General features: G+C 44.9%; 1 protein-coding gene across 1 annotated transcript in view; it reads left to right on the top strand.

The window, feature by feature from the left end:
* The first annotated feature begins 18,546 nt into the window (after positions 1 to 18,546).
* Positions 18,547 to 19,235, top strand: part of LOC147663882 (uncharacterized) — a 55,930-nt gene continuing 55,241 nt past the window's right edge. Inside the window, exon 1 of the mRNA XM_086950131.1 lies at positions 18,547 to 18,633. The gene's annotated coding sequence lies outside the window, so the exon portion shown is untranslated. The remainder of the gene's footprint in view (positions 18,634 to 19,235) is intronic.

Below are 19,235 nucleotides of genomic sequence, written 5' to 3'. Positions count from 1 at the left end.
ATCTAAAATGTAGGGAACCTTCTTACACCTAAGGTTCGCATTAACTCGTATCTCTTCTACGTTTTCCTTCATCAAGTTTTTTCTGTAGCCGACTAGCATGTTCAGTTGCTTGTATTTAATACACAGCTCCTCCCATTGGAAGGAGACACCCTGTTGCACAGCTTTTCGCTTCAGACATAAAAGTCTTTCTAAATGTTCATCAAGATTAATTCTTCCTCATTGTGGGGTTCCAAAAAGTATTTTATTTTTCATCAAATTTTTTGTAAAGCATAAATTTCCAGTTGTATATCCAACTTTAACATAATCCAATATCATTCCTTCCCCAATGCATTTCGGGCTAATAGGAAAGCCCTTCCTCAGGGGATAACTCTACGAAAAAAGGAACATAACAATGTATCACTATGTGTATTGCGAAAAATTGCTGTACATACGTTGTTAAACATCACTACTCGTGCAGCAATCATGGCGAGTTAATCAGAAAGTGCCCGAATGTTCGTGTGAAAGTTACAGAACCATGCGTGTATCTTAGTGTAAAAGAGTCTGATCCGGAGTGACTGGAAGCACCGTTATATTTGTAAAGATCAATAAAACAAATCAAAACCATGCGTGCTAAAACAACCCGATACCAAGGTCACCGAACGGTGTGTTTAGAAAAAGTCCACACAATAACGGGTGCGTTATCGTGAGCGATATACTCACGGACTGTAGATCTGAGCTGTGACGCTGTCTCTGTAACGGAACAGCGCGAGTTACAAAATGCAACTTTTCAAGTATTCAGCTCATGGGTGTAAACTAACGAGGTCTCGTGCAACGAGTACTTACTAGGTGATATGGTTCGAAGCGTGCTTAGCCGTTGGTGAATCGGGAACCCCGAAGGTGTTCTCACTCGGTGCTGTTTTTACCGGCTTGTGAGTTAGTGTAGAAAGAAAAAACGGACTAAATCACAAGAGTAAACAAAGACTACACAGAGAACGCGGCGGCCATGTTAAGAGAGTGAAATGTTGAATATGTGAACATGGAAAATCTGTGAGTTTACAATTAAGGTTCAGGCACATTCAGAAAACGTGTGATACATAAAGCATTATAGGTTACAAATAACACAAAAATTCCATTCGATCATTAAGACCGTGTGGCTGCATCGATGCCATATAGCGAATCCAAAAGTTCTCTCTTTTGAGTAATGTCTGCTTGTTGTTATGAGTGGGGGTAATCTGTTCAAGTATGACAAATTTCAGTTGAGCTACAGAGTGTTTTTGTTCAACAAAATGTGCGGCCACAGTTGATTTCAAATTTCCTGTTCTGATATTGCTTTTATGCTCAAGTAAACGGGTTCTGATCTTCCTCTCCGTGTGTCCAATATAACATTTGCCACATGGGCACTTGAGCATATAGATTAAATTGGCTGAATTACAGGTGGCATTCACTCTCAATTTCACAGGGTGACCCTTCATTGGGTGACTGATGGTGTTCCCTGGGATGCAGTTATTACAATTGCTGCAATTGTAACAAGGACGTAGGCCTCTGTATGTGGTAGATTCACTTTCGTTGATGGTTTTTTTTAGAATTTCCTTCAAATTGCGACCCCTGGTGTACGCAAACATCGGTGGTTGATCAAATATACCCCTGAAATCTGGTTCAAAGTTCAATAACGCCCAATGTTTGCGGATGATGTTCTTATAACAGTTACTTAGAATGCTGTATTTAGAAACCACCACCAACCTGGTGTTTGCTGTTTTAACAGTGGGTTGTAGCAAATCTTCTCTTTTCATATCTCCTACTCGGTTGACTGCTATGTCAAGAGTTTGTTGTGGGTACCCTCGAGATTTGAATCTTTCCACCATGTTGGTGATTTCTTGTTGACACGTGTTTTCTGAGGATACTATTCTTTTCACTCGCATCAGTTGGGATAAGGGTAAATTGCGTTTCAGCCCTGGTCTGTGAAAACTCTGGTGAGGCAAAAGTGAATTCCTGTCAGTAGGCTTCCGAAAAATTGTGGTGTTCCACTTTCTGTTGTTGCATTGTATCTCCACGTCCAGAAAGTGTATACATTTTCTATCCATGTTCCAAGTGAATTGTAATCGCTGATTAATGCCATTCCATGTGTTTAGAAATTCAGTCAATTCCAACTCTGTTCCTCTCCAAAGAATGAAAATATTGTCAATAAATCTCAAAAAGATTTTACCATGGCTTAACCAAGTGTCATGATTGAGGATATGTGCTTCTTCAAATACTTTCATCACAATGTTCGCGTAGGACGGCGCGGCACAATTTTCCATGGCGGTCCCATTTAGTTGGTGAAACCATTGGTCGAACACTGTAAAATAGCTGTGAAAGAGTGTTAAAATCATTAGTTCCATGATCAGTGTTTTCATGTCTGAATCCAGATCAGAATTAGCCAATTCCTGTTCAATGGCGGTTATACCCATGTCGTGAGGTATTGATGTGTAGAGTGAACATACGTCCACTGTACACATTAGCAAGTCTTCATCTTGGGACGTTTTGATCACTTCTTCCAATTTCACTAGAAAATCCGTTGTGTCCCTTATATGTGACCTGGTGTTCACTACGAACGGTTGCAGGTATCTATCCAAAAATTTGCCAATGTGTTCATGTATGGATCCCTTGGTGGACACTATCGGTCTGAATGGTGGTCTAGTTGGATGCTTGTGCATCTTAGGCAACATGTATAGCGTGGGAGGTTTGGGATTCTCCGGTGTTAAGTATCGTCGTGTCCGATCATTGATGGTACCTTTCTCAAATGCTTTAGTGATGATATCCAATAATGTCATCAAGAACTCGTTGGTTGGATCAACCCTTAAAGGTGCATCAATCAATCAATCAGTGACACTTATAAAGCGCGCTACATACCCGTAGGGTCTCAAGGCGCTGGGGAGGGGGGGTGCCGCTACTGCTCGAACAGCCAGGTCTTCAGCTTCTTCCTGAAGGAGAGGTGGTCTTGGGTCAGGCGCAGGTCGGACGGGAGGGAGTTCCAGGTCTTGGCGGCCAGGTAGGAGAAGGACCTTCCTCCTGTAGTCGCTCTTCGGATGCGGGGGACGGCGGCGAGGGCGTGGTTGGCTGATCGGAGGTGGCGTTTGGGAGCGTAGAAGTTGACTCGGCTGTTGAGGTAGCTCGGGCCTTGGTCGTGTAGGGCTTTGTGTGCGTGGGTGAGGAGGCGGAAGGTGATTCTCTTGTTGATGGGGAGCCAGTGAAGGTCTCTCAGATGACCGGAGATGTGGCTGGATCGTGGGATGTCGAGGATGAGTCTGGCTGAGGCGTTTTGGATCCGCTGGAGTCTCTTCTGGAGCTTGGCGGTGGTCCCGGCGTAGAGGGCGTTGCCGTAGTCCAGTCGGCTGGTGACGAGGGCCTGGGTGACGGTCTTCCTGGTCTCTGAGGGGATCCACCAAAAGATCTTTCGTAGCATGCGTAGGATGTTGAAGCACGCCGAGGAGACGCTGTTGACTTGCCTGGTCATGGAGAGGGAGGAGTCCAGGATGAAGCCCAGGTTTCGTGCATGGTCTGTCGGTTTGGGCGCGGTGCCCAGGGCGGGAGGCCACCAGGAGTCGTCCCAGGCGGAGGGTGAAGAGCCCAGGATGAGGACCTCCGTCTTGTCCGAGTTCAGTTTCAGGCGGCTGGTCGTCATCCACTCGGCTACCTCTTTCATCCCTTCGTGCAGGTTGGCTCTGGCGGCGGCGGGGTTGTTGGTCAGGGAGAGGATCAGCTGGGTGTCGTCGGCGTAGGAGATGATGCTGAGGTGGTGTTTGCGTACGATGGCCGCGAGGGGGCTCATGTAGACGTTGAAGAGGGTGGTGTAAAAGTAGGAAAATTATTAATAGGGACTATGAAGAACACATACAAGGTTTTCAAAAGAATAGTGGCTTTATTGCCAATTAAAGCTGCAGCTTGAGACAATTTGCAGGTTTGCAAAGTGATCTGGTTTCACAGAGAGAATTCAGGCTTTATATATGTTCACAATCTCTTGACAGGTTATTCATTAACTATTACATCATGGTGGGACCATGCTAGGATTAAATCCACGTGTACATTACAGTATCAAGGTGCATTTCAAAAATATGTCTACGTTCACATTTTACATTATTTGCGACACATCGGACCATGCAGCTACAGGTTAATCTTTAAACCACCATCTCGTGTCTTTTCAGCCTTGCCTTGGCCAGTTATCTTGAAATGTACATATTCAATGTTGATCCACTTATCGGCAGAGGCCCGTGTCAGCCTTGCCCTAGTTGGTTATCTTGAAATGTACATTTCAATGTTGATCTACTTATCAGCAGTGGCCCGTGTTTTCTGCTTTCTCATACAATGACGCACTTGCTATCAGTGCTGGGCACACACTTTGCCTCTTTAGGCCAACAAGGCACGGGCAGGCCGAACTTATCACATTTTAGGTCAGCGAGCAATTCCTGGAAAAAGCTCGCTGAACTGACTGAACTGTATCTGGTACATAGGTGAAAGCTAGTGAATTATTAACACTTTGGAGTTTCAAACAGAATGGGCACGCACAAGCTCATCTGTCTTTCTTTGCTGGTTTTCAGCTGAATTTCAGACAACTTAAGTTAACCCCTTGTGTACCAGCCGTGCACCATGGAGCAACATTTCATCATAATAATGGGATCTGTTCATTTGCAAGCAGGTTACAGACAGAAATTAATATAAACTGCAGTTCAATTCAATATTGTAATTTTTCATCTTTGACAAATCGACCCTTTGAACCTCAGTTTAAAATAATTTCATCACGCAGCAGATCATAATTAATAATTATATTGTTCATTCTTATCATCGTCAGAAATGTCTATGTTCATTAACTCAGTAGTGACTGTTTGCATCAGCATCCTTTCTTTTTCCTTTAATTTTCTCACTTGGCATTTTGTCATCTGTCCCAATAGTTGACAGCACATTGGCAGGCAATTAACTAATAGACAACAGCCTATTATTAGTAGGAAAATTGTTATGAATACCATCCCTATCTTCCAACCCCATGCGCTCAACCAACTCCAAAGTGAACCTCCTATATCCCATGTACCAGAATCCTGATGTGCTTCTACACCTATATGATGCAATCTTTTTATTGCTTCCCTGACAGTAACAGAGGAGTCCGGGACATAGGTGCAACAGGACGCCCCTATAATTGCACAGACTCCTCCCCTTTCTGCTAGCATCATGTCGAGGATCATTCTGTTTTGTAACGAAACTAATCTCACAGCTTGAAGCTCTACTGTAATATTTTCAAGTATGCTTGTTGTTTCATTTATTGTTGCTTCTAGTAGCCTGGATAATCTACGTATATCTCTGGAGTTGATAGCTGGACCAATCCATGGTATCACTCCTTTAAATATATCACCCGCTATCTGTGATGCTGTATCTCTTTGATCCACATCCACACTTCTCCTGCCTCTCCGTGGTGCATGTCTTTGCATGTCCCTTCGAACTTCTTTTGTGTCTTTTATTGCTATAGCAGGTAATACAAAACCTAGGTGACAACAACCACCCCAATTTGTTGGAAGCCATGTATAAGCCTTTTCTCCACAAATGAAATAAATTGAGTCACCTACGTAAAGTGGAATGCTAATATTTCCGGCCGTCATTTCAAATGTCATGTTACAATTTGTACTATTTCCTACCTGATAGGTCCCATTACTTTTAATACATATACTCCCTATTGCGTTGTGTTTTCTTAATTTTAACTTTAAAAATGGTATATTCTTATTTGCTTCTTTTGATGGGCCTGCTATCCCAATGCTTGTATTCTTATTTGGAAAGAGCGGGGTAAAGATGTCAGACAGGGGAAATGTTGCATTTGGTTCTATCACTTCCGTGCAGTTCCCTAGTGTCAGAATATCTGCCATATATTTGTTATATAATGTTCCTGCAGGTGGGACCATAGTTGCCCCTGCACCAGCAGTACTTTTCTTTAAGTTCTGCAAAACAGCTATCAGTTCTATTTTTACTATTGTGATGTAAATGGCATAACAGGATGCTGCAAACGGTAGTGGGACTTGAACCAGGGGCAAACTTTGGTCTACAGAAGCTGGGAATTGCAAACATATCCAGCAATCTCCCCTTGTTAATATCTTATTGGTATGATGCATCAAAGTCACAAAGGAATTGTGGTGCATATCTTCTCTGTGGGCTATTTCTTCAGGTGACAAAGTGTATGCAGGTATTGTAGCAGGTGTTGTTGGCGTTGAGATCAACTTTTCCATGGGATAGAACACATCTAATAGATATACAGTAATTAATGCTAATAATAACAGGCAGAATATCACCCCAGATATGCACATTTTAGACTTGTACCATTTTCTCTTCATTTTTAGAACTGTATTTTCCCTATCCATATCTATCTATCTATTCTTATACTTTCTTTAATTGGATGTAGTGCTATTGATGACACTATGTTGTGAATTATCACTATGAATCTTTACTATAATATAGGCTAAACACACAAAAAGCATAAACACATATAAGGTGAGACTGTAATATAAAATATATTGCGAACAGCTATTCGTTAATATTTCAGATGGTCTCTGAGTATTTCTTTGTACTTCTCTCCTCCCAAAGATATGCATGTGATTCTTGAAAAACACGACCCTTTGATCATAGATATCACTTGTTAGTGCAACCACATTTATATTTACAGGAGTGTCCACTATACCTCACTCCAAATCTTTCTTTCTGAAGCGGACTGTCCTGATGATCTGGAAAAAGTTCTTTGCTGGTTGTTGCAGCAGCACGGGTGCTCGCAGTGACAGAAGGACCCGCAAATTCCTCCTGGATCCGTTCAAGTCCTTTGCTGGTTGCTGCAGCAGAACGTATACAGGAAGGTAAAGCCTTGGCTACAGTATCCAAGGTGGCAGAGAAATATGCGCATGGTCTTTTGTGGTCACCAAACTGCTGGCATAGAACCCCAAGAGCACTCCCGTCAGACTCATGAACATAGAGTTGGAAAGACTTAGAATAGTCTGGTAGGCCTAAAGCAGGAGCAGAGCAGAGAGCTTGCCGAATGGCAAGGAAGCTTTGTTCATGTTCTGGCAACCACTGGAGGGGTTCGGGCGTGTCCTTGTGGGTCAGGGCCAATAAAGGTTTTGAAATCAAGGAGAAGTTAGCAATCCAATGTCGACAATAACTGGCCATACCTAAAAAGGCTCGCACCTGTTTTTGGGTGCGTGGCACTGGTGTCTGTAGAATCAATTGAATGCGCTTATCATCCAATCTTCTCTGCCCTTTCGACAGGATGTGTCCTAGGTATGACACTTCCTGTTGAACAAATTGAATCTTTTCTGGTGAAACTTTGTGACCACGTTCAGCTAAGAAATTTAACAAATTAATGGTGTCAGTTGTACATTGTGCCTCAGAGATGCTACCAAGTAGCAGGTCATCAATGTATTGTATTAGCACAGAGTTAGGTGATAAATTGAATGTGTCTAGTTCTCTCTTTAAGGCCTGGTTGTAAATGCTCGGACTTTCTGTGAACCCTTGGGGGACCCTACAGAAGCAGAAGCTTCTCCCGCCTATAGAGAATGAAAAGAGGTACATGCTAGCCTCATCTATTGGGATTGAGAAGAAGGCATTCTTCAAATCCACTACAGAAAAATATGCCATTTCTGGTGACAGTGTTGACAATATTGATACTACATTTGGGACAACCGGGAACTGTGGCACCACTATTTTATTTATTTCCCTCAGATCAACTATGAATCTGTAACTTTTTTCATTAGTATTCCCATCACTCTTTTTTAAGACCGGTAGGATAGGGCTGTTACAAGGACTGCCTGATATTTCTTTAACAATCCCCTCTTTCAGTAAGTCAGCTATTATATCCTGCAATCCCTTTAGACCCTCTGGAGCAATTTTGTACTGTGGTATTCTTGGTAATTTTACATTCTGTTTGACTGTAATAGTGACAGGTGTGATGTTCATTTTCCCTGTGTCATTTTTGTGTTTTGCCCATATCCTTGAATCTATTTGATCCATTATTTGTGCGGCAATATTTTGTATTCCTATTGATAGGAAACAGTTGCCCATTTCCTCTGTCATTGGTCCATCTACTTCCAAGAAAACTCCGTCTGCAGTGCACTTAATAGTGGCATTCATCTTTTTTAGCAAATCCAATCCCAACAAATTAAATGCACATTTGTCTGATATAAGGAATGAATGCGTGTCCTGAATTGGGCCTATGCTGTATTTCAAGGGTGCTGAAATTGGGCTTGTTACAAGTATGTTGGTGAATCCCACTGACTTATTTATTTTTCCCGAGAGAGGAACATCTGGAAACTTTTTCTTGGTCAAGGAGGAATTGGTGGCCCCTGTATCTATTAGTAATTCCACAGGTGTACCTTCAATCTTACCCCTCACATATGGTCCAGTGGGATCTACAGGGATTACCATCCTCTGTATTAACTCTCTCGGGCCCCCCTATTGTGCATAATAGTCCCATTCCCCTTGGGGCCCTTCCTGATATATTCCATCATAAGGGTGATGCACCTGCATTTTTGGTATTTGTTCATTATCAAAAAAATTTGTGTTGGGGGGATACTCTGTAGGGCCATGCTGTGAGTCACGTCCTTGCTGTTGATATCCACCTCTTCCCATGCTCCTTCCCCGGCCTCTTGATCTTCCCATCCCACCCCCTCTTTGTGTCTGCTTGACGGGGTGTGGGCATTGAGCTCTCCAGTGATCCTGACCCCCACAATTAAAGCATCCTTGTGGGTGTGCTTGTTCAATTGTGGTGGTATGCTGTGTAGGGGGAGTAGAAAATGACCTTTGTGGGCCCCCACGGCCTCTTCCTCTACCCCTGCCTCTTTGTCCTCTGCTGCTATACTGGTTTGACTGCTGAATCAAAACTTTAGTTTTTAACTCTTTTAATTTGTTATTTTTACTTTCCAACTCCTTTTTACCTAGCATTTCGTAATACTGTGCCAATTGTAAAACTTCTGTTAGTGGTTTGCATGACCAAGTAGGGTTGTACTCTAGAATCCCTTTTTTAATCGATGGTTTCAAGTTATTTACAAAACAAGAGACAAGTGCACTTTGTGTTGCTTCCTTTTCAGTATCTAAACCACTTGAAGCTGTGAAGACTTTCTGTATTCTGGCGAAAAACCCAGATACTGTTTCTTCAGTGTCCTGAATGCATGCATTTAATTTTGACCAGTCTATTTGTTTTCTGGGGACCAGTGTATTTACTTTAGCCATTATTTTTGCTGGTAAGTCTCTAATATCATCTGATATGTCCTCTCCTTGTTCCCTTTTTGCTTTAGTAATTTCTTCCCAATTTATTTTTAATACTTCATCATCCTCTCTCCTTATTTTTCCCCAAATGTCTGGTGGCAAGATTATAGAAAACATTTGTTCTATGTCATCCAGTGTGAGAGTGCCAACTCTTAGTATTATTTCTGTCTGTCTGTACCATTCTTCTCTGTCCTGTCTAATGTCTGGAAATTGAAGTGCAAATCTATGCAATTCAACATTTGACCATGGTGTGTGAACTTTAATAGTGGGCTTCCCTTCCTGACTTCCTGGTACTTCTCTTAATGGCAAGGCTCTAGAAGTGGAAAGAGTACTATCTTCCTCCTTTTTACCTATTTTCTTTTTTGTACATTTTTGTTGTAGCATCAGAAGAGTATCTATCCATTCAGCTAATATCTGGACAGCCTCTAATATATCTGTGCTTGATGCCCCTACATCATCTATTGCTTCTGATATTGTGTTGCTATGATCACGGGACAACCTGTCAGGTTGGGGATAGCCGTCTTGCTCAGGCCAATATTTTTCCCAGTCTTTAAACCAGTTGTAACTTTTTTTGTCTAATTTTTCCAAAGCACTGCGTTGAAGCGCAGGCGTGAATTCTGGGGGGAAGCGACTTTTCGCAGTACGCCATGTAGAAGTACCATTTTTCATAATGTCTATCACCCACTCGTGTATCATTTTCTGTTCTCTTTCTGTTATTTTTGGCCTTAACCCTTGTCTACCAGAGGTAGAGAGAGGTGTTTCTTGTAGTGCTACAGGTACTGTCTTACTAGTTGGTGATGTATGTTGTGGTGTGTGTGTCTGTGGTGCTGATGTAGTTTGCATTGTTTGTGGGCTGTATGGTGGTGGAGTTGTTAACAATGCCTCTATTACAGGGTCTTCTGTATCTTCCTGTTCTAAGGGAGCATTAGGTAGAGTGGGGTACACATCTGGTATGGGCTTGTGAACTGTAAGACATTTATCCATTTCCATTTCTTTTTCCCTACAACTTGTTACACATCTTTCTTTTGCCTTCTCCCTATCATATGCCAAAGCTTTCCCTTTCGTTGTCCTAGGTTCCCCTGGCCATCTGTTAGCGGCATATGATCGCCATGCATGAAATGCATCCCATTGTAATAAACGTACTTTCTTCCCTTTCTTTTCACGTTCCCTTAAACAATCTTCTAAATAAAGCATTTTATCTCTGTCAAATGTCCCATATTCTGGAAACTGTAGATCAGGACTTTTTCTAGTATAATGAGTCCATTGATCTAAGTGACTAGCTGTATGGTACCCTTTTTTCCGTGCCACATACCATGCTGGTGTGCCACGAGGAGGTGTTGGTTGAGTGATATCTAAGGCTGTCCTGCGGCCTTTAGCTGTGCTCAAAAATAGTTTGCTAAGCATTTTGAATTTTATTCAGTTACTAATTTAATTATCTGTTCTCTTTTAGCACTTGTAATTTCTTTTTAAAGTGCTCTTAAAATACACTATTGTACACTACTTTACACACTTTTTTATACTATTTTTCAAAACTTTTTGCAAGATACAGTTGTATGACCTATTTCAACAATATGCATATGTACTTTTTAATTTTTAGACGTCTTTCAAAAGCATGCTATGTCTAAAGGCGACCACCCATGATCCCTTTTAGGAAAGCGACCACCCACGGCCCTTTCTCCTGTCCTTCGGACCCTTTAAGATCTTTCACAGGTTGGACAGTCCTCAGGCACTTATCTTAAAGGCACCCTAAGACCTCCCCTAGAGACCCCTAATGGATCTCAGTTTGTACTTTCTGATGTATTGTAGAAAAAAACACTATTTCAATTGACAATATTGAGTTCAGTGCAATGAAGCACTGCCTACCTGAACATTAGACCATTCAGTATGCCGTTGTATGCGTCCTTCTTTGCTGTGGCAACAAAATCACCTGATGGCTCAAGGGAAGCTGGTGGTGTCTTTTGTCAAAGGCTTATCAACGGGAGCCCCGTCATCTGGGCGTGTCAGGAAACAAGTCCTCTCAGTAGCTGCGCAGAATACACCGAGACATCAAGGCTCCTGAAGAATCCAAAGACAGCAGCTCTTTATCCTCTGCAGAGACCATCAGTTCCCCACGAGTCACGGTACCATCTGTAAAAGTAGGAAAATTATTAATAGGGACTATGAAGAACACATACAAGGTTTTCAAAAGAATAGTGGCTTTATTGCCAATTAAAGCTGCAGCTTGAGACAATTTGCAGGTTTGCAAAGTGATCTGGTTTCACAGAGAGAATTCAGGCTTTATATATGTTCACAATCTCTTGACAGGTTATTCATTAACTATTACATCATGGTGGGACCATGCTAGGATTAAATCCACGTGTACATTACAGTATCAAGGTGCATTTCAAAAATATGTCTACGTTCACATTTTACATTATTTGCGACACATCGGACCATGCAGCTACAGGTTAATCTTTAAACCACCATCTCGTGTCTTTTCAGCCTTGCCTTGGCCAGTTATCTTGAAATGTACATATTCAATGTTGATCCACTTATCGGCAGAGGCCCGTGTCAGCCTTGCCCTAGTTGGTTATCTTGAAATGTACATTTCAATGTTGATCTACTTATCAGCAGTGGCCCGTGTTTTCTGCTTTCTCATACAATGACGCACTTGCTATCAGTGCTGGGCACACACTTTGCCTCTTTAGGCCAACAAGGCACGGGCAGGCCGAACTTATCACATTTTAGGTCAGCGAGCAATTCCTGGAAAAAGCTCGCTGAACTGACTGAACTGTATCTGGTACATAGGTGAAAGCTAGTGAATTATTAACACTTTGGAGTTTCAAACAGAATGGGCACGCACAAGCTCATCTGTCTTTCTTTGCTGGTTTTCAGCTGAATTTCAGACAACTTAAGTTAACCCCTTGTGTACCAGCCGTGCACCATGGAGCAACATTTCATCATAATAATGGGATCTGTTCATTTGCAAGCAGGTTACAGACAGAAATTAATATAAACTGCAGTTCAATTCAATATTGTAATTTTTCATCTTTGACAGTGGGGCTCAGTGATGATCCTTGGGGGACGCCGCAGATGACTTCGGAGGCCTCTGACTTGTACGGTGGTAGGCGGACTCGCTGTGTTCTTCCGTCGAGGAAGGAGATGATCCATTCCAGCGCCTTGTCCTGGATACCGATGTTGCTGAGGCGCCGTGTTAGGGTGCGGTGGCAGACCGTGTCGAATGCCGCGGAGAGGTCTAGGAGGATGAGGGCCGCTGTTTCTCCCTTGTCCATCAGGGCTCGGATGTCATCGGTGGCGGCGATGAGGGCGGTCTCGGTGCTGTGTTTGGCTCGGAAGCCGGACTGTGAGGGGTCGAGGGATCCGTTCGTCTCGAGGAAGGCGGCCATCTGCTTGTTGACGGTCTTCTCGATGACTTTGGCTGGAAACGGTAGAAGCGAGATGGGGCGGTAATTCTTGAGGTCGGTGGGGTCCGCTGTTGGTTTTTTGAGTAGAGCGCTGAGTTCGGCGTGTTTCCAGCTTTCGGGGAAGATGGCGGTGTCGAAGGATGTGTTGATGATGTCTCGCAGGTGGGGTGCGATGGCAGCGTCGGCCTTGTTGAAGACGTGGTGAGGGCAGGGGTCGGTTGGTGATCCGGAGTGGATGGAGTTCATCGTGCGGATGGTGTCTTCTGTGCTGATCGGGGTCCAGGCGTGGAGGGTGGTGGTGGGGGGGGGTGGCAGGTCGGTCGTGGTGTGCGTTGGTTGGTTGTTGAAACTGCTGTGTATGTCCGTGATCTTGTTGTGGAAGTATGAGGCGAGGGAGTTGCAGAGGTCTTGTGATGGGGTGATGTCGTTGTTTCCTGCGCTGGGGTTGGAAAGCTCTTTCACGATGTTGAAGAGTTCCTTGCTGTTGTGTGCGTTGTTGTCCAACCGGTCCTTGAATGCTGTTCTCTTGGCGGCGCGGATCAGCTGGTGGTGTTTCCGGGTGGCCAGTTTGTAGGAGGTCCTGTTGTCCGGTGTCGGGTCCTTTTTCCAGACTTTCTCGAGGGCTCGGCAGTTCTTCTTGGAGCTCTTGAGTTCGTCGGTGAACCATGGGGCCTTCTTGCTGGCGGGTCTGCTGGGCGGGGTCCTCAGCGGGGCGAGCTCGTCCGCGCAGGTGGTGATCCACTTCGTGAGGTTGTCGGCGGCCTGGCTGGGGTTCGCTGAGCTGGCAGGAGGGTGTTGGCTCAGGGAGGTGGCGAGCTGGTCTGCTGTGATCTTGTTCCAGCTTCTGCGGGCGGTGTGTTGCTGGTGTTGGTGGGTCGTCGTTCTCTTGAAGGTGAAGTGGACGCAGCTGTGGTCCGTCCATTGAAGCTCTGTGGCGTGGCTGAAGTTGATGTCTGTGCTGGATGAGAAGACGGCGTCGAGTGTGTGTCCGGCGAGGTGGGTGGGGGTGGACACCAGTTGCTTGAGTCCCAGGTTGGCGAGGTTGTCGAGCAGGGTGCTGGTGTTGTGGTCGTTGTTGTTCTCCAGGTGGAAGTTCAGGTCCCCCAGGAGGATGTAGTCGGCGGAGGGGAGGGCATGCGGGCTGACGAAGTCGGCGATGTCCTCGCTGAATTGCGTGCGTGGTCCAGGGGGTCGGTAGATCAGGGTGCCTCTGAGGGTGGTGTTCGGGTTGGTGTGGATCTGGAAGTGCAGGTGTTCGGCGCTGGTCAGGGTGTTGTCGGTGCTGGTCGTGAGACGGATGGTGTTCCTGTGGATGATGGCGATGCCTCCTCCCATCTGGTTGGCGTTGCGGTCCCTCCGGATGATCTTGTAGCCCTCTGGGATGGCGATGGCGATGTCGGGAGCTGAAGAGGCGTTCATCCAGGTCTCCGTGAGGAAGGCAACGTCAGGGGCTGTGGCGTCTAGGAGGTTCCAGAGTTCGATGGCGTGTCTGTGGACGGAGCGGGTGTTGAGCAGGATGCACTTGAGGTGGGTGCTGCTGGAGTTCGACTTGTCGGGTGCTGGTGCGGGGCTGGTCCGGATGCAGGAGAACTTGCAGGCGTGGCAGCTGAAAGGTCCGTGGGTGTGTCGTGGTGTGGCTTGATGGCATTCTGGGAGTCGGCCGGTGTTGAGTGCGATGAGGGTGGCGGCGGAGTACGTCAGGCGGGTCGGTCCGGCTCTTCGGGGGCCAGGGGTCCTGGCGCTGGTCGCGATCCGGTCGCGGACGGGCGCAGACGGGCTTACCTTTGGCGCGCCTTCGGCGCACAAACGGCGCACCCGCTGCGCGTGACCGCTGCGCGTTCGCACGGTCGCCATTTAAGGCCAAGTGCGCGGGTGGGCGGGGCAGCTGGGAGGCGGGAGCGGGGAGGGTTACAGAAGAAAAAGGGGCGGGGACAAGCGGCGGTGGCGGGAAGGGAGGGCGAGGGGTGGCGCGGTAGGCGGGCAACAAGGAAGGAGAGCGCACACTTTAAAATACAAACAGGCAAAAATAAACGACAAAAAACGGGCAAAACAGAGAAAAACACAGATCGGCAAGACAAGCACAAATGCTTGACAAAACCAGGAAAAAAGCGGCAAAAGCACTTGCAGCGGCGGCAGCCGGCAACGAGGCTCAACGAGGCAGCAGGGCAGGCAAGGGGCACACGCAGCAGCTGGTGGCCGTGCGGCGCGGGGGTGTCCCACAAGTCATAAGTGTTACTGTCGCTCGTGTGAGCTAGTACTTCATCCTGATAGAATTTAGCATCCATGATGACTAACGCGCCAGCTTTATCAGCTGTCTGACATACTATATCGGGATTGTTGGCAATCTTCCGAAGTGTGTTTCTTTCTGCAGTTGTCAAATTTTCACGTTTTGCTTTGGTTTGAAAAGGCAATCTCGACAGATCATTTTTCACCATGCTTTCAAATACATCAATGATTTTGTGACTCACTGGAGCCATAAATGTACTGCGTGGTCGAAGCCCTCTTAACATATCATCCTCTTTGTCTGTAATGGTAACTATGTTTTCAAAGTAATGACGGAGTCTGATGTTTCTAACCAATTTGAACGTGCTCACCTCTAGCTCTAACGTGTTGGTTTTGGTTGTGGGTACAAAAGTTTGTCCTTTTTGTAATACTCGTAGTTCCTCCTGTGACAACTGTATGGAAGAGATGTTTATCACCAAATTATTATTGGCATTTATCTCCGACGATAAGGTTTCTTGACTTTTGGCTGTTCTTTTGCCACCTCTGCGGGTTTTTCCCCTCCTGGATCTGTGGTTTGATTTTGGCCCTCCTCTAAAAAATGAACCGTGGATGTTGAAGTACCCGGTTGTTGTTCAGTGGGTGTTGCCTCAGTTGTAGCCCTCGTTGTTCTCGTTGTTCTATTGTCCCCATCTGAGGAGGATGTCTCATTCTCCGAATAAGGATTATAAGCTCGATTGGGGCGTCGGCGGGCGTACACTTCTGCCCAAGTGTACACCTCGCCGAGCTTATAATCAATGGTGTCCCTCTTGTACTTGCGTAATTTCCGTTCTTGGGTCTCACGTGTATGTTTCTCTAGTTGAGTGTTCACATCTTCCAACAATGTAGCCAATTCAGTGGGGTCCATGGCTTCGTCCAGTTCCGCCCTAATGGTTTGTATATCTTTGGTTAGTTCTTCCAACGATTTGGACAGTTCCTCCACTATCAAAAGTATTAAATCTAGCGAGCATTTGTTGAGGATAGCGAACCATCGCTCAACAAACTTCGCATTGTTTTTACACAAAAGAGGTTTTAAGGGAACCCGAAGGCCCCTCGGGATCCGCTGGGCGCGATGGTACCGCACCAACGTGGATGCATGTAATTTCTGGTTGCATTCCTTTTTTAACAGGTAGAGTAATTGTTTCAAATTACTTTCAGGGCTGCGAGTGCTAGCAGCTGCTATGACCTCCTCTTGGATCATGTTATAAATTTTATCTGCATCTTCCGCCGTAAAGGCGAAGGTGTCTGCTTTTAAGTCAGTCATGCTGGTGATGTTGTCGTAATTCATGTTTAAACCAAATGGCGTGCCAAGTCCTTGGACAGAAAAGGGTTTGATAAAACTATGACTGGAGGGCTTGCACAGCGGTTATTCAATCCTTGTATTCAACAATCCACTTTTGTAGCGTGCAAAACAGGGTCAGGCGCTGTCTGTACCTGCCAGCGAGAACTCAGAACTAATACACAGCTCCTCCCATTGGAAGGAGACACCCTGTTGCACAGCTTTTCGCTTCAGACATAAAAGTCTTTCTAAATGTTCATCAAGATTAATTCTTCCTCATTGTGGGGTTCCAAAAAGTATTTTATTTTTCATCAAATTTTTTGTAAAGCATAAATTTCCAGTTGTATATCCAACTTTAACATAATCCAATATCATTCCTTCCCCAATGCATTTCGGGCTAATAGGACAGAGAGAGCTGCCTGGCCAGTGATGTTCCTCCTTTGCCTCGATTTATTACCAGCAAAAATCCTAGGGCCCAGTGGGTGTACTAAGGCTGGTGAGACTGGAATGACTAATTGCTTTTCTACGCGTGTCACGTTGTTTTGAGTTCCCCTTCTTTTTGTTCCCGTTGAACACCGGCCCGTCTTCCAACAGGTATATGAGGCTGTGGCAACATGTCCCTAGTTCAATTTCCCACCTGCCTGGGCCCCTGGAATTGTTGCTGTCTCCTGGCAACACCAGTACTTTGAAGCTGGTGACATCCACCAGTTCAGAGAGCTCCTCTCACGTCCAGCGTGCCTCCTGATTCGAGACAGAAATCACAGCAGTCTGCATGAATCCTTATGAATTACACCATTTGTGCTGCATGTTTAATACAGAAATAGACAAACAGATTTAGCTCTATCAGTCGATATCACAGAAAAACCTTTACACCATTGCATGCATGGCGAAATTTAATGGTGAAACCATAGTAGGCCTAACAGCTAGAGCGGTCGACCTCGAATATGGGGAACCGGGTTTGAGTCTCGGAAATGACAATGAAAATCCTGTGATTCTGGGCAAATCACTTGATCTCCCTGTGACTAACAAAATGATGAATGTGTCCTCATGTAACGCAACTGGTGCTATGTAAAGCGTTCTGATACCCGATACCGGGTCAAGTTCGCCCTGTATAAAACGCCGTAAAAAAATGCTTATAAATAGTTTTAGGAGATATTTTAACTAGTTGCAGCATTTAACAGTAGTGTTGCGCCTCTGACTAGGTTAGTGCCTTTCCGTTTCTGGTGCTTTGCAGCACTTAACGTTTTAATTTCTTGTTGCTCAGATGGGTGTCATTTCTGATATTTATATGCTTTCCTCTTCGTCTCCGCTTAATTATGCTGGCAAGAAAGTGTCACTCATAGTCATTGAAATGTCACTCATACCAATCTGAAACCTTGGCAGCTATGATAAGGAATAACCCAAAAACACAGAAAGATTAGAAAAAATCTCTTCTTTTAATTTTCGCTTTGACATATGACTTATGTCAAACTGTATTTGGTCTGGTGTATGAAATTGCATGGTATTTTTCTCTATTTACTTTGCTATGTACCATGATGTTATGTTAATAACATTTCTATAGCGCACAGCTGCCCCAGCCAAGGGGCGTCCCGGCGCTTCAGACAAAGTACCCAAAACATAACACAGCCGAGCGAACACAGCGACACAGAAAACAAGAACTAGGATGGAAGAGGGAACAAGTGCGTCTTAATCGCCCTCCTAAACTTCAGCAGCTCATCAAGATCTCGGATATAAGGCGGAAGGGAGTTCCACAGTTTTGCGGCCAGAACTCGAAAAGATCGTCGTCCCGCCCTGCTCAGCCTGAATCGAGGGACCACAGCCAGGTTTTGGAATTGTGTATTTGTGTATGAAATGTGTATTTGAAAAATCGGATAAATAAAGTGTTTCAAAAAGAAAATGAAAAAATTATTAAGCTGCCCAATTTAATTGCACCACTAACACATATTCTCATATATTGAATGAAATATAAACTGTCACTTCCACTTAACAAGTTCTGTAAATACTCGTTAGTTCTCTGCATCATTCTTTTGAAGATGGTCATATGAAGACAAGCTGTAAATACTTTTTTACAGCAGCAACCAAGGCCTAGACCCTGTACGAGGACTGTGTGCATCTTTAAATATTCATTTCTGTGACATCTAAAAACCCAGACATTTCCTGCCACAAAATGCTTGTTTGTGTATATTCACTCCTGGAGACTGGATGTGATGGTTTTTTAAGTGGCCAGCAGAGGGCGCGCCTCGCCTGCTGAAATGAATCCGCTGAGCACATTGTGTGAAAGGGAGAAGTGTTTCCTGTTCCAGGTCAGCAGTGGCAGAGACAGAACAAGCAGCAGATGGTGACATCATTTCCGGGCTCTCCCTCTGTGTCCAGCCTGCTGCAGAGGAGGAAGGACGTCCCGTGTGTCTGTGCAGTTATCTTCAGCCCGACATAGACCACCACACCCAGGTAAGATGGGAACAAGCAGCCGGGAGTAGTTTCTGCTGTGAGGCCTTCCATGATATATACTACAGCACTTGGGGAAAGATTAAAACATCTAAGAAAGGTTTTATGCTCTTCGGATTCAGGTTATCAACACTTGAATATAAAGTTGCATCGAGGTCTCTGGGTATCTTATGATTTGCTTCTTGTCTCAGTGCTTCTCTTCCCATTTGATCTCTGATCGCGAATACAAGATCATATTTAACCTGTTTTGTCACTCTCTGAAGGAGTTCTTTCTGCATTTGCAGCATAAGTAATGCATCTGAGACACTAATAATTCAGCATGTTTCCCCTTTCTTCCTGCAGACATTTTGATCTGGACTCGTTCTAGTTCTAACAGTGAGTCCTCTCTCTATTTCAGATCCGAAATCAATGCTCTCTGGGGCCTGTGGCAGCACTGATTGATTGATACAGGCACATTTTGTTTAGTCTGAAATATGCACGATTCTTTTTAACCCAAGTGTGAGACAAAAACTGAGTGAAGGACATTCATGTCTGTGACCTTTAAATAACCCTCGTCCTTGACACAACATCCGGAGCCGGCGGTTCTGTCATTGGCCACCAGAGGG

This window comes from Lissotriton vulgaris, unplaced genomic scaffold, assembly GCF_964263255.1.
Source record: "Lissotriton vulgaris unplaced genomic scaffold, aLisVul1.2 SCAFFOLD_1227, whole genome shotgun sequence".
NCBI lineage: Eukaryota > Metazoa > Chordata > Amphibia > Caudata > Salamandridae > Lissotriton > Lissotriton vulgaris.
The sequence above is the reverse complement of the archived record's forward strand: the minus strand, read 5'-3'. Positions and strand labels throughout refer to the sequence as shown.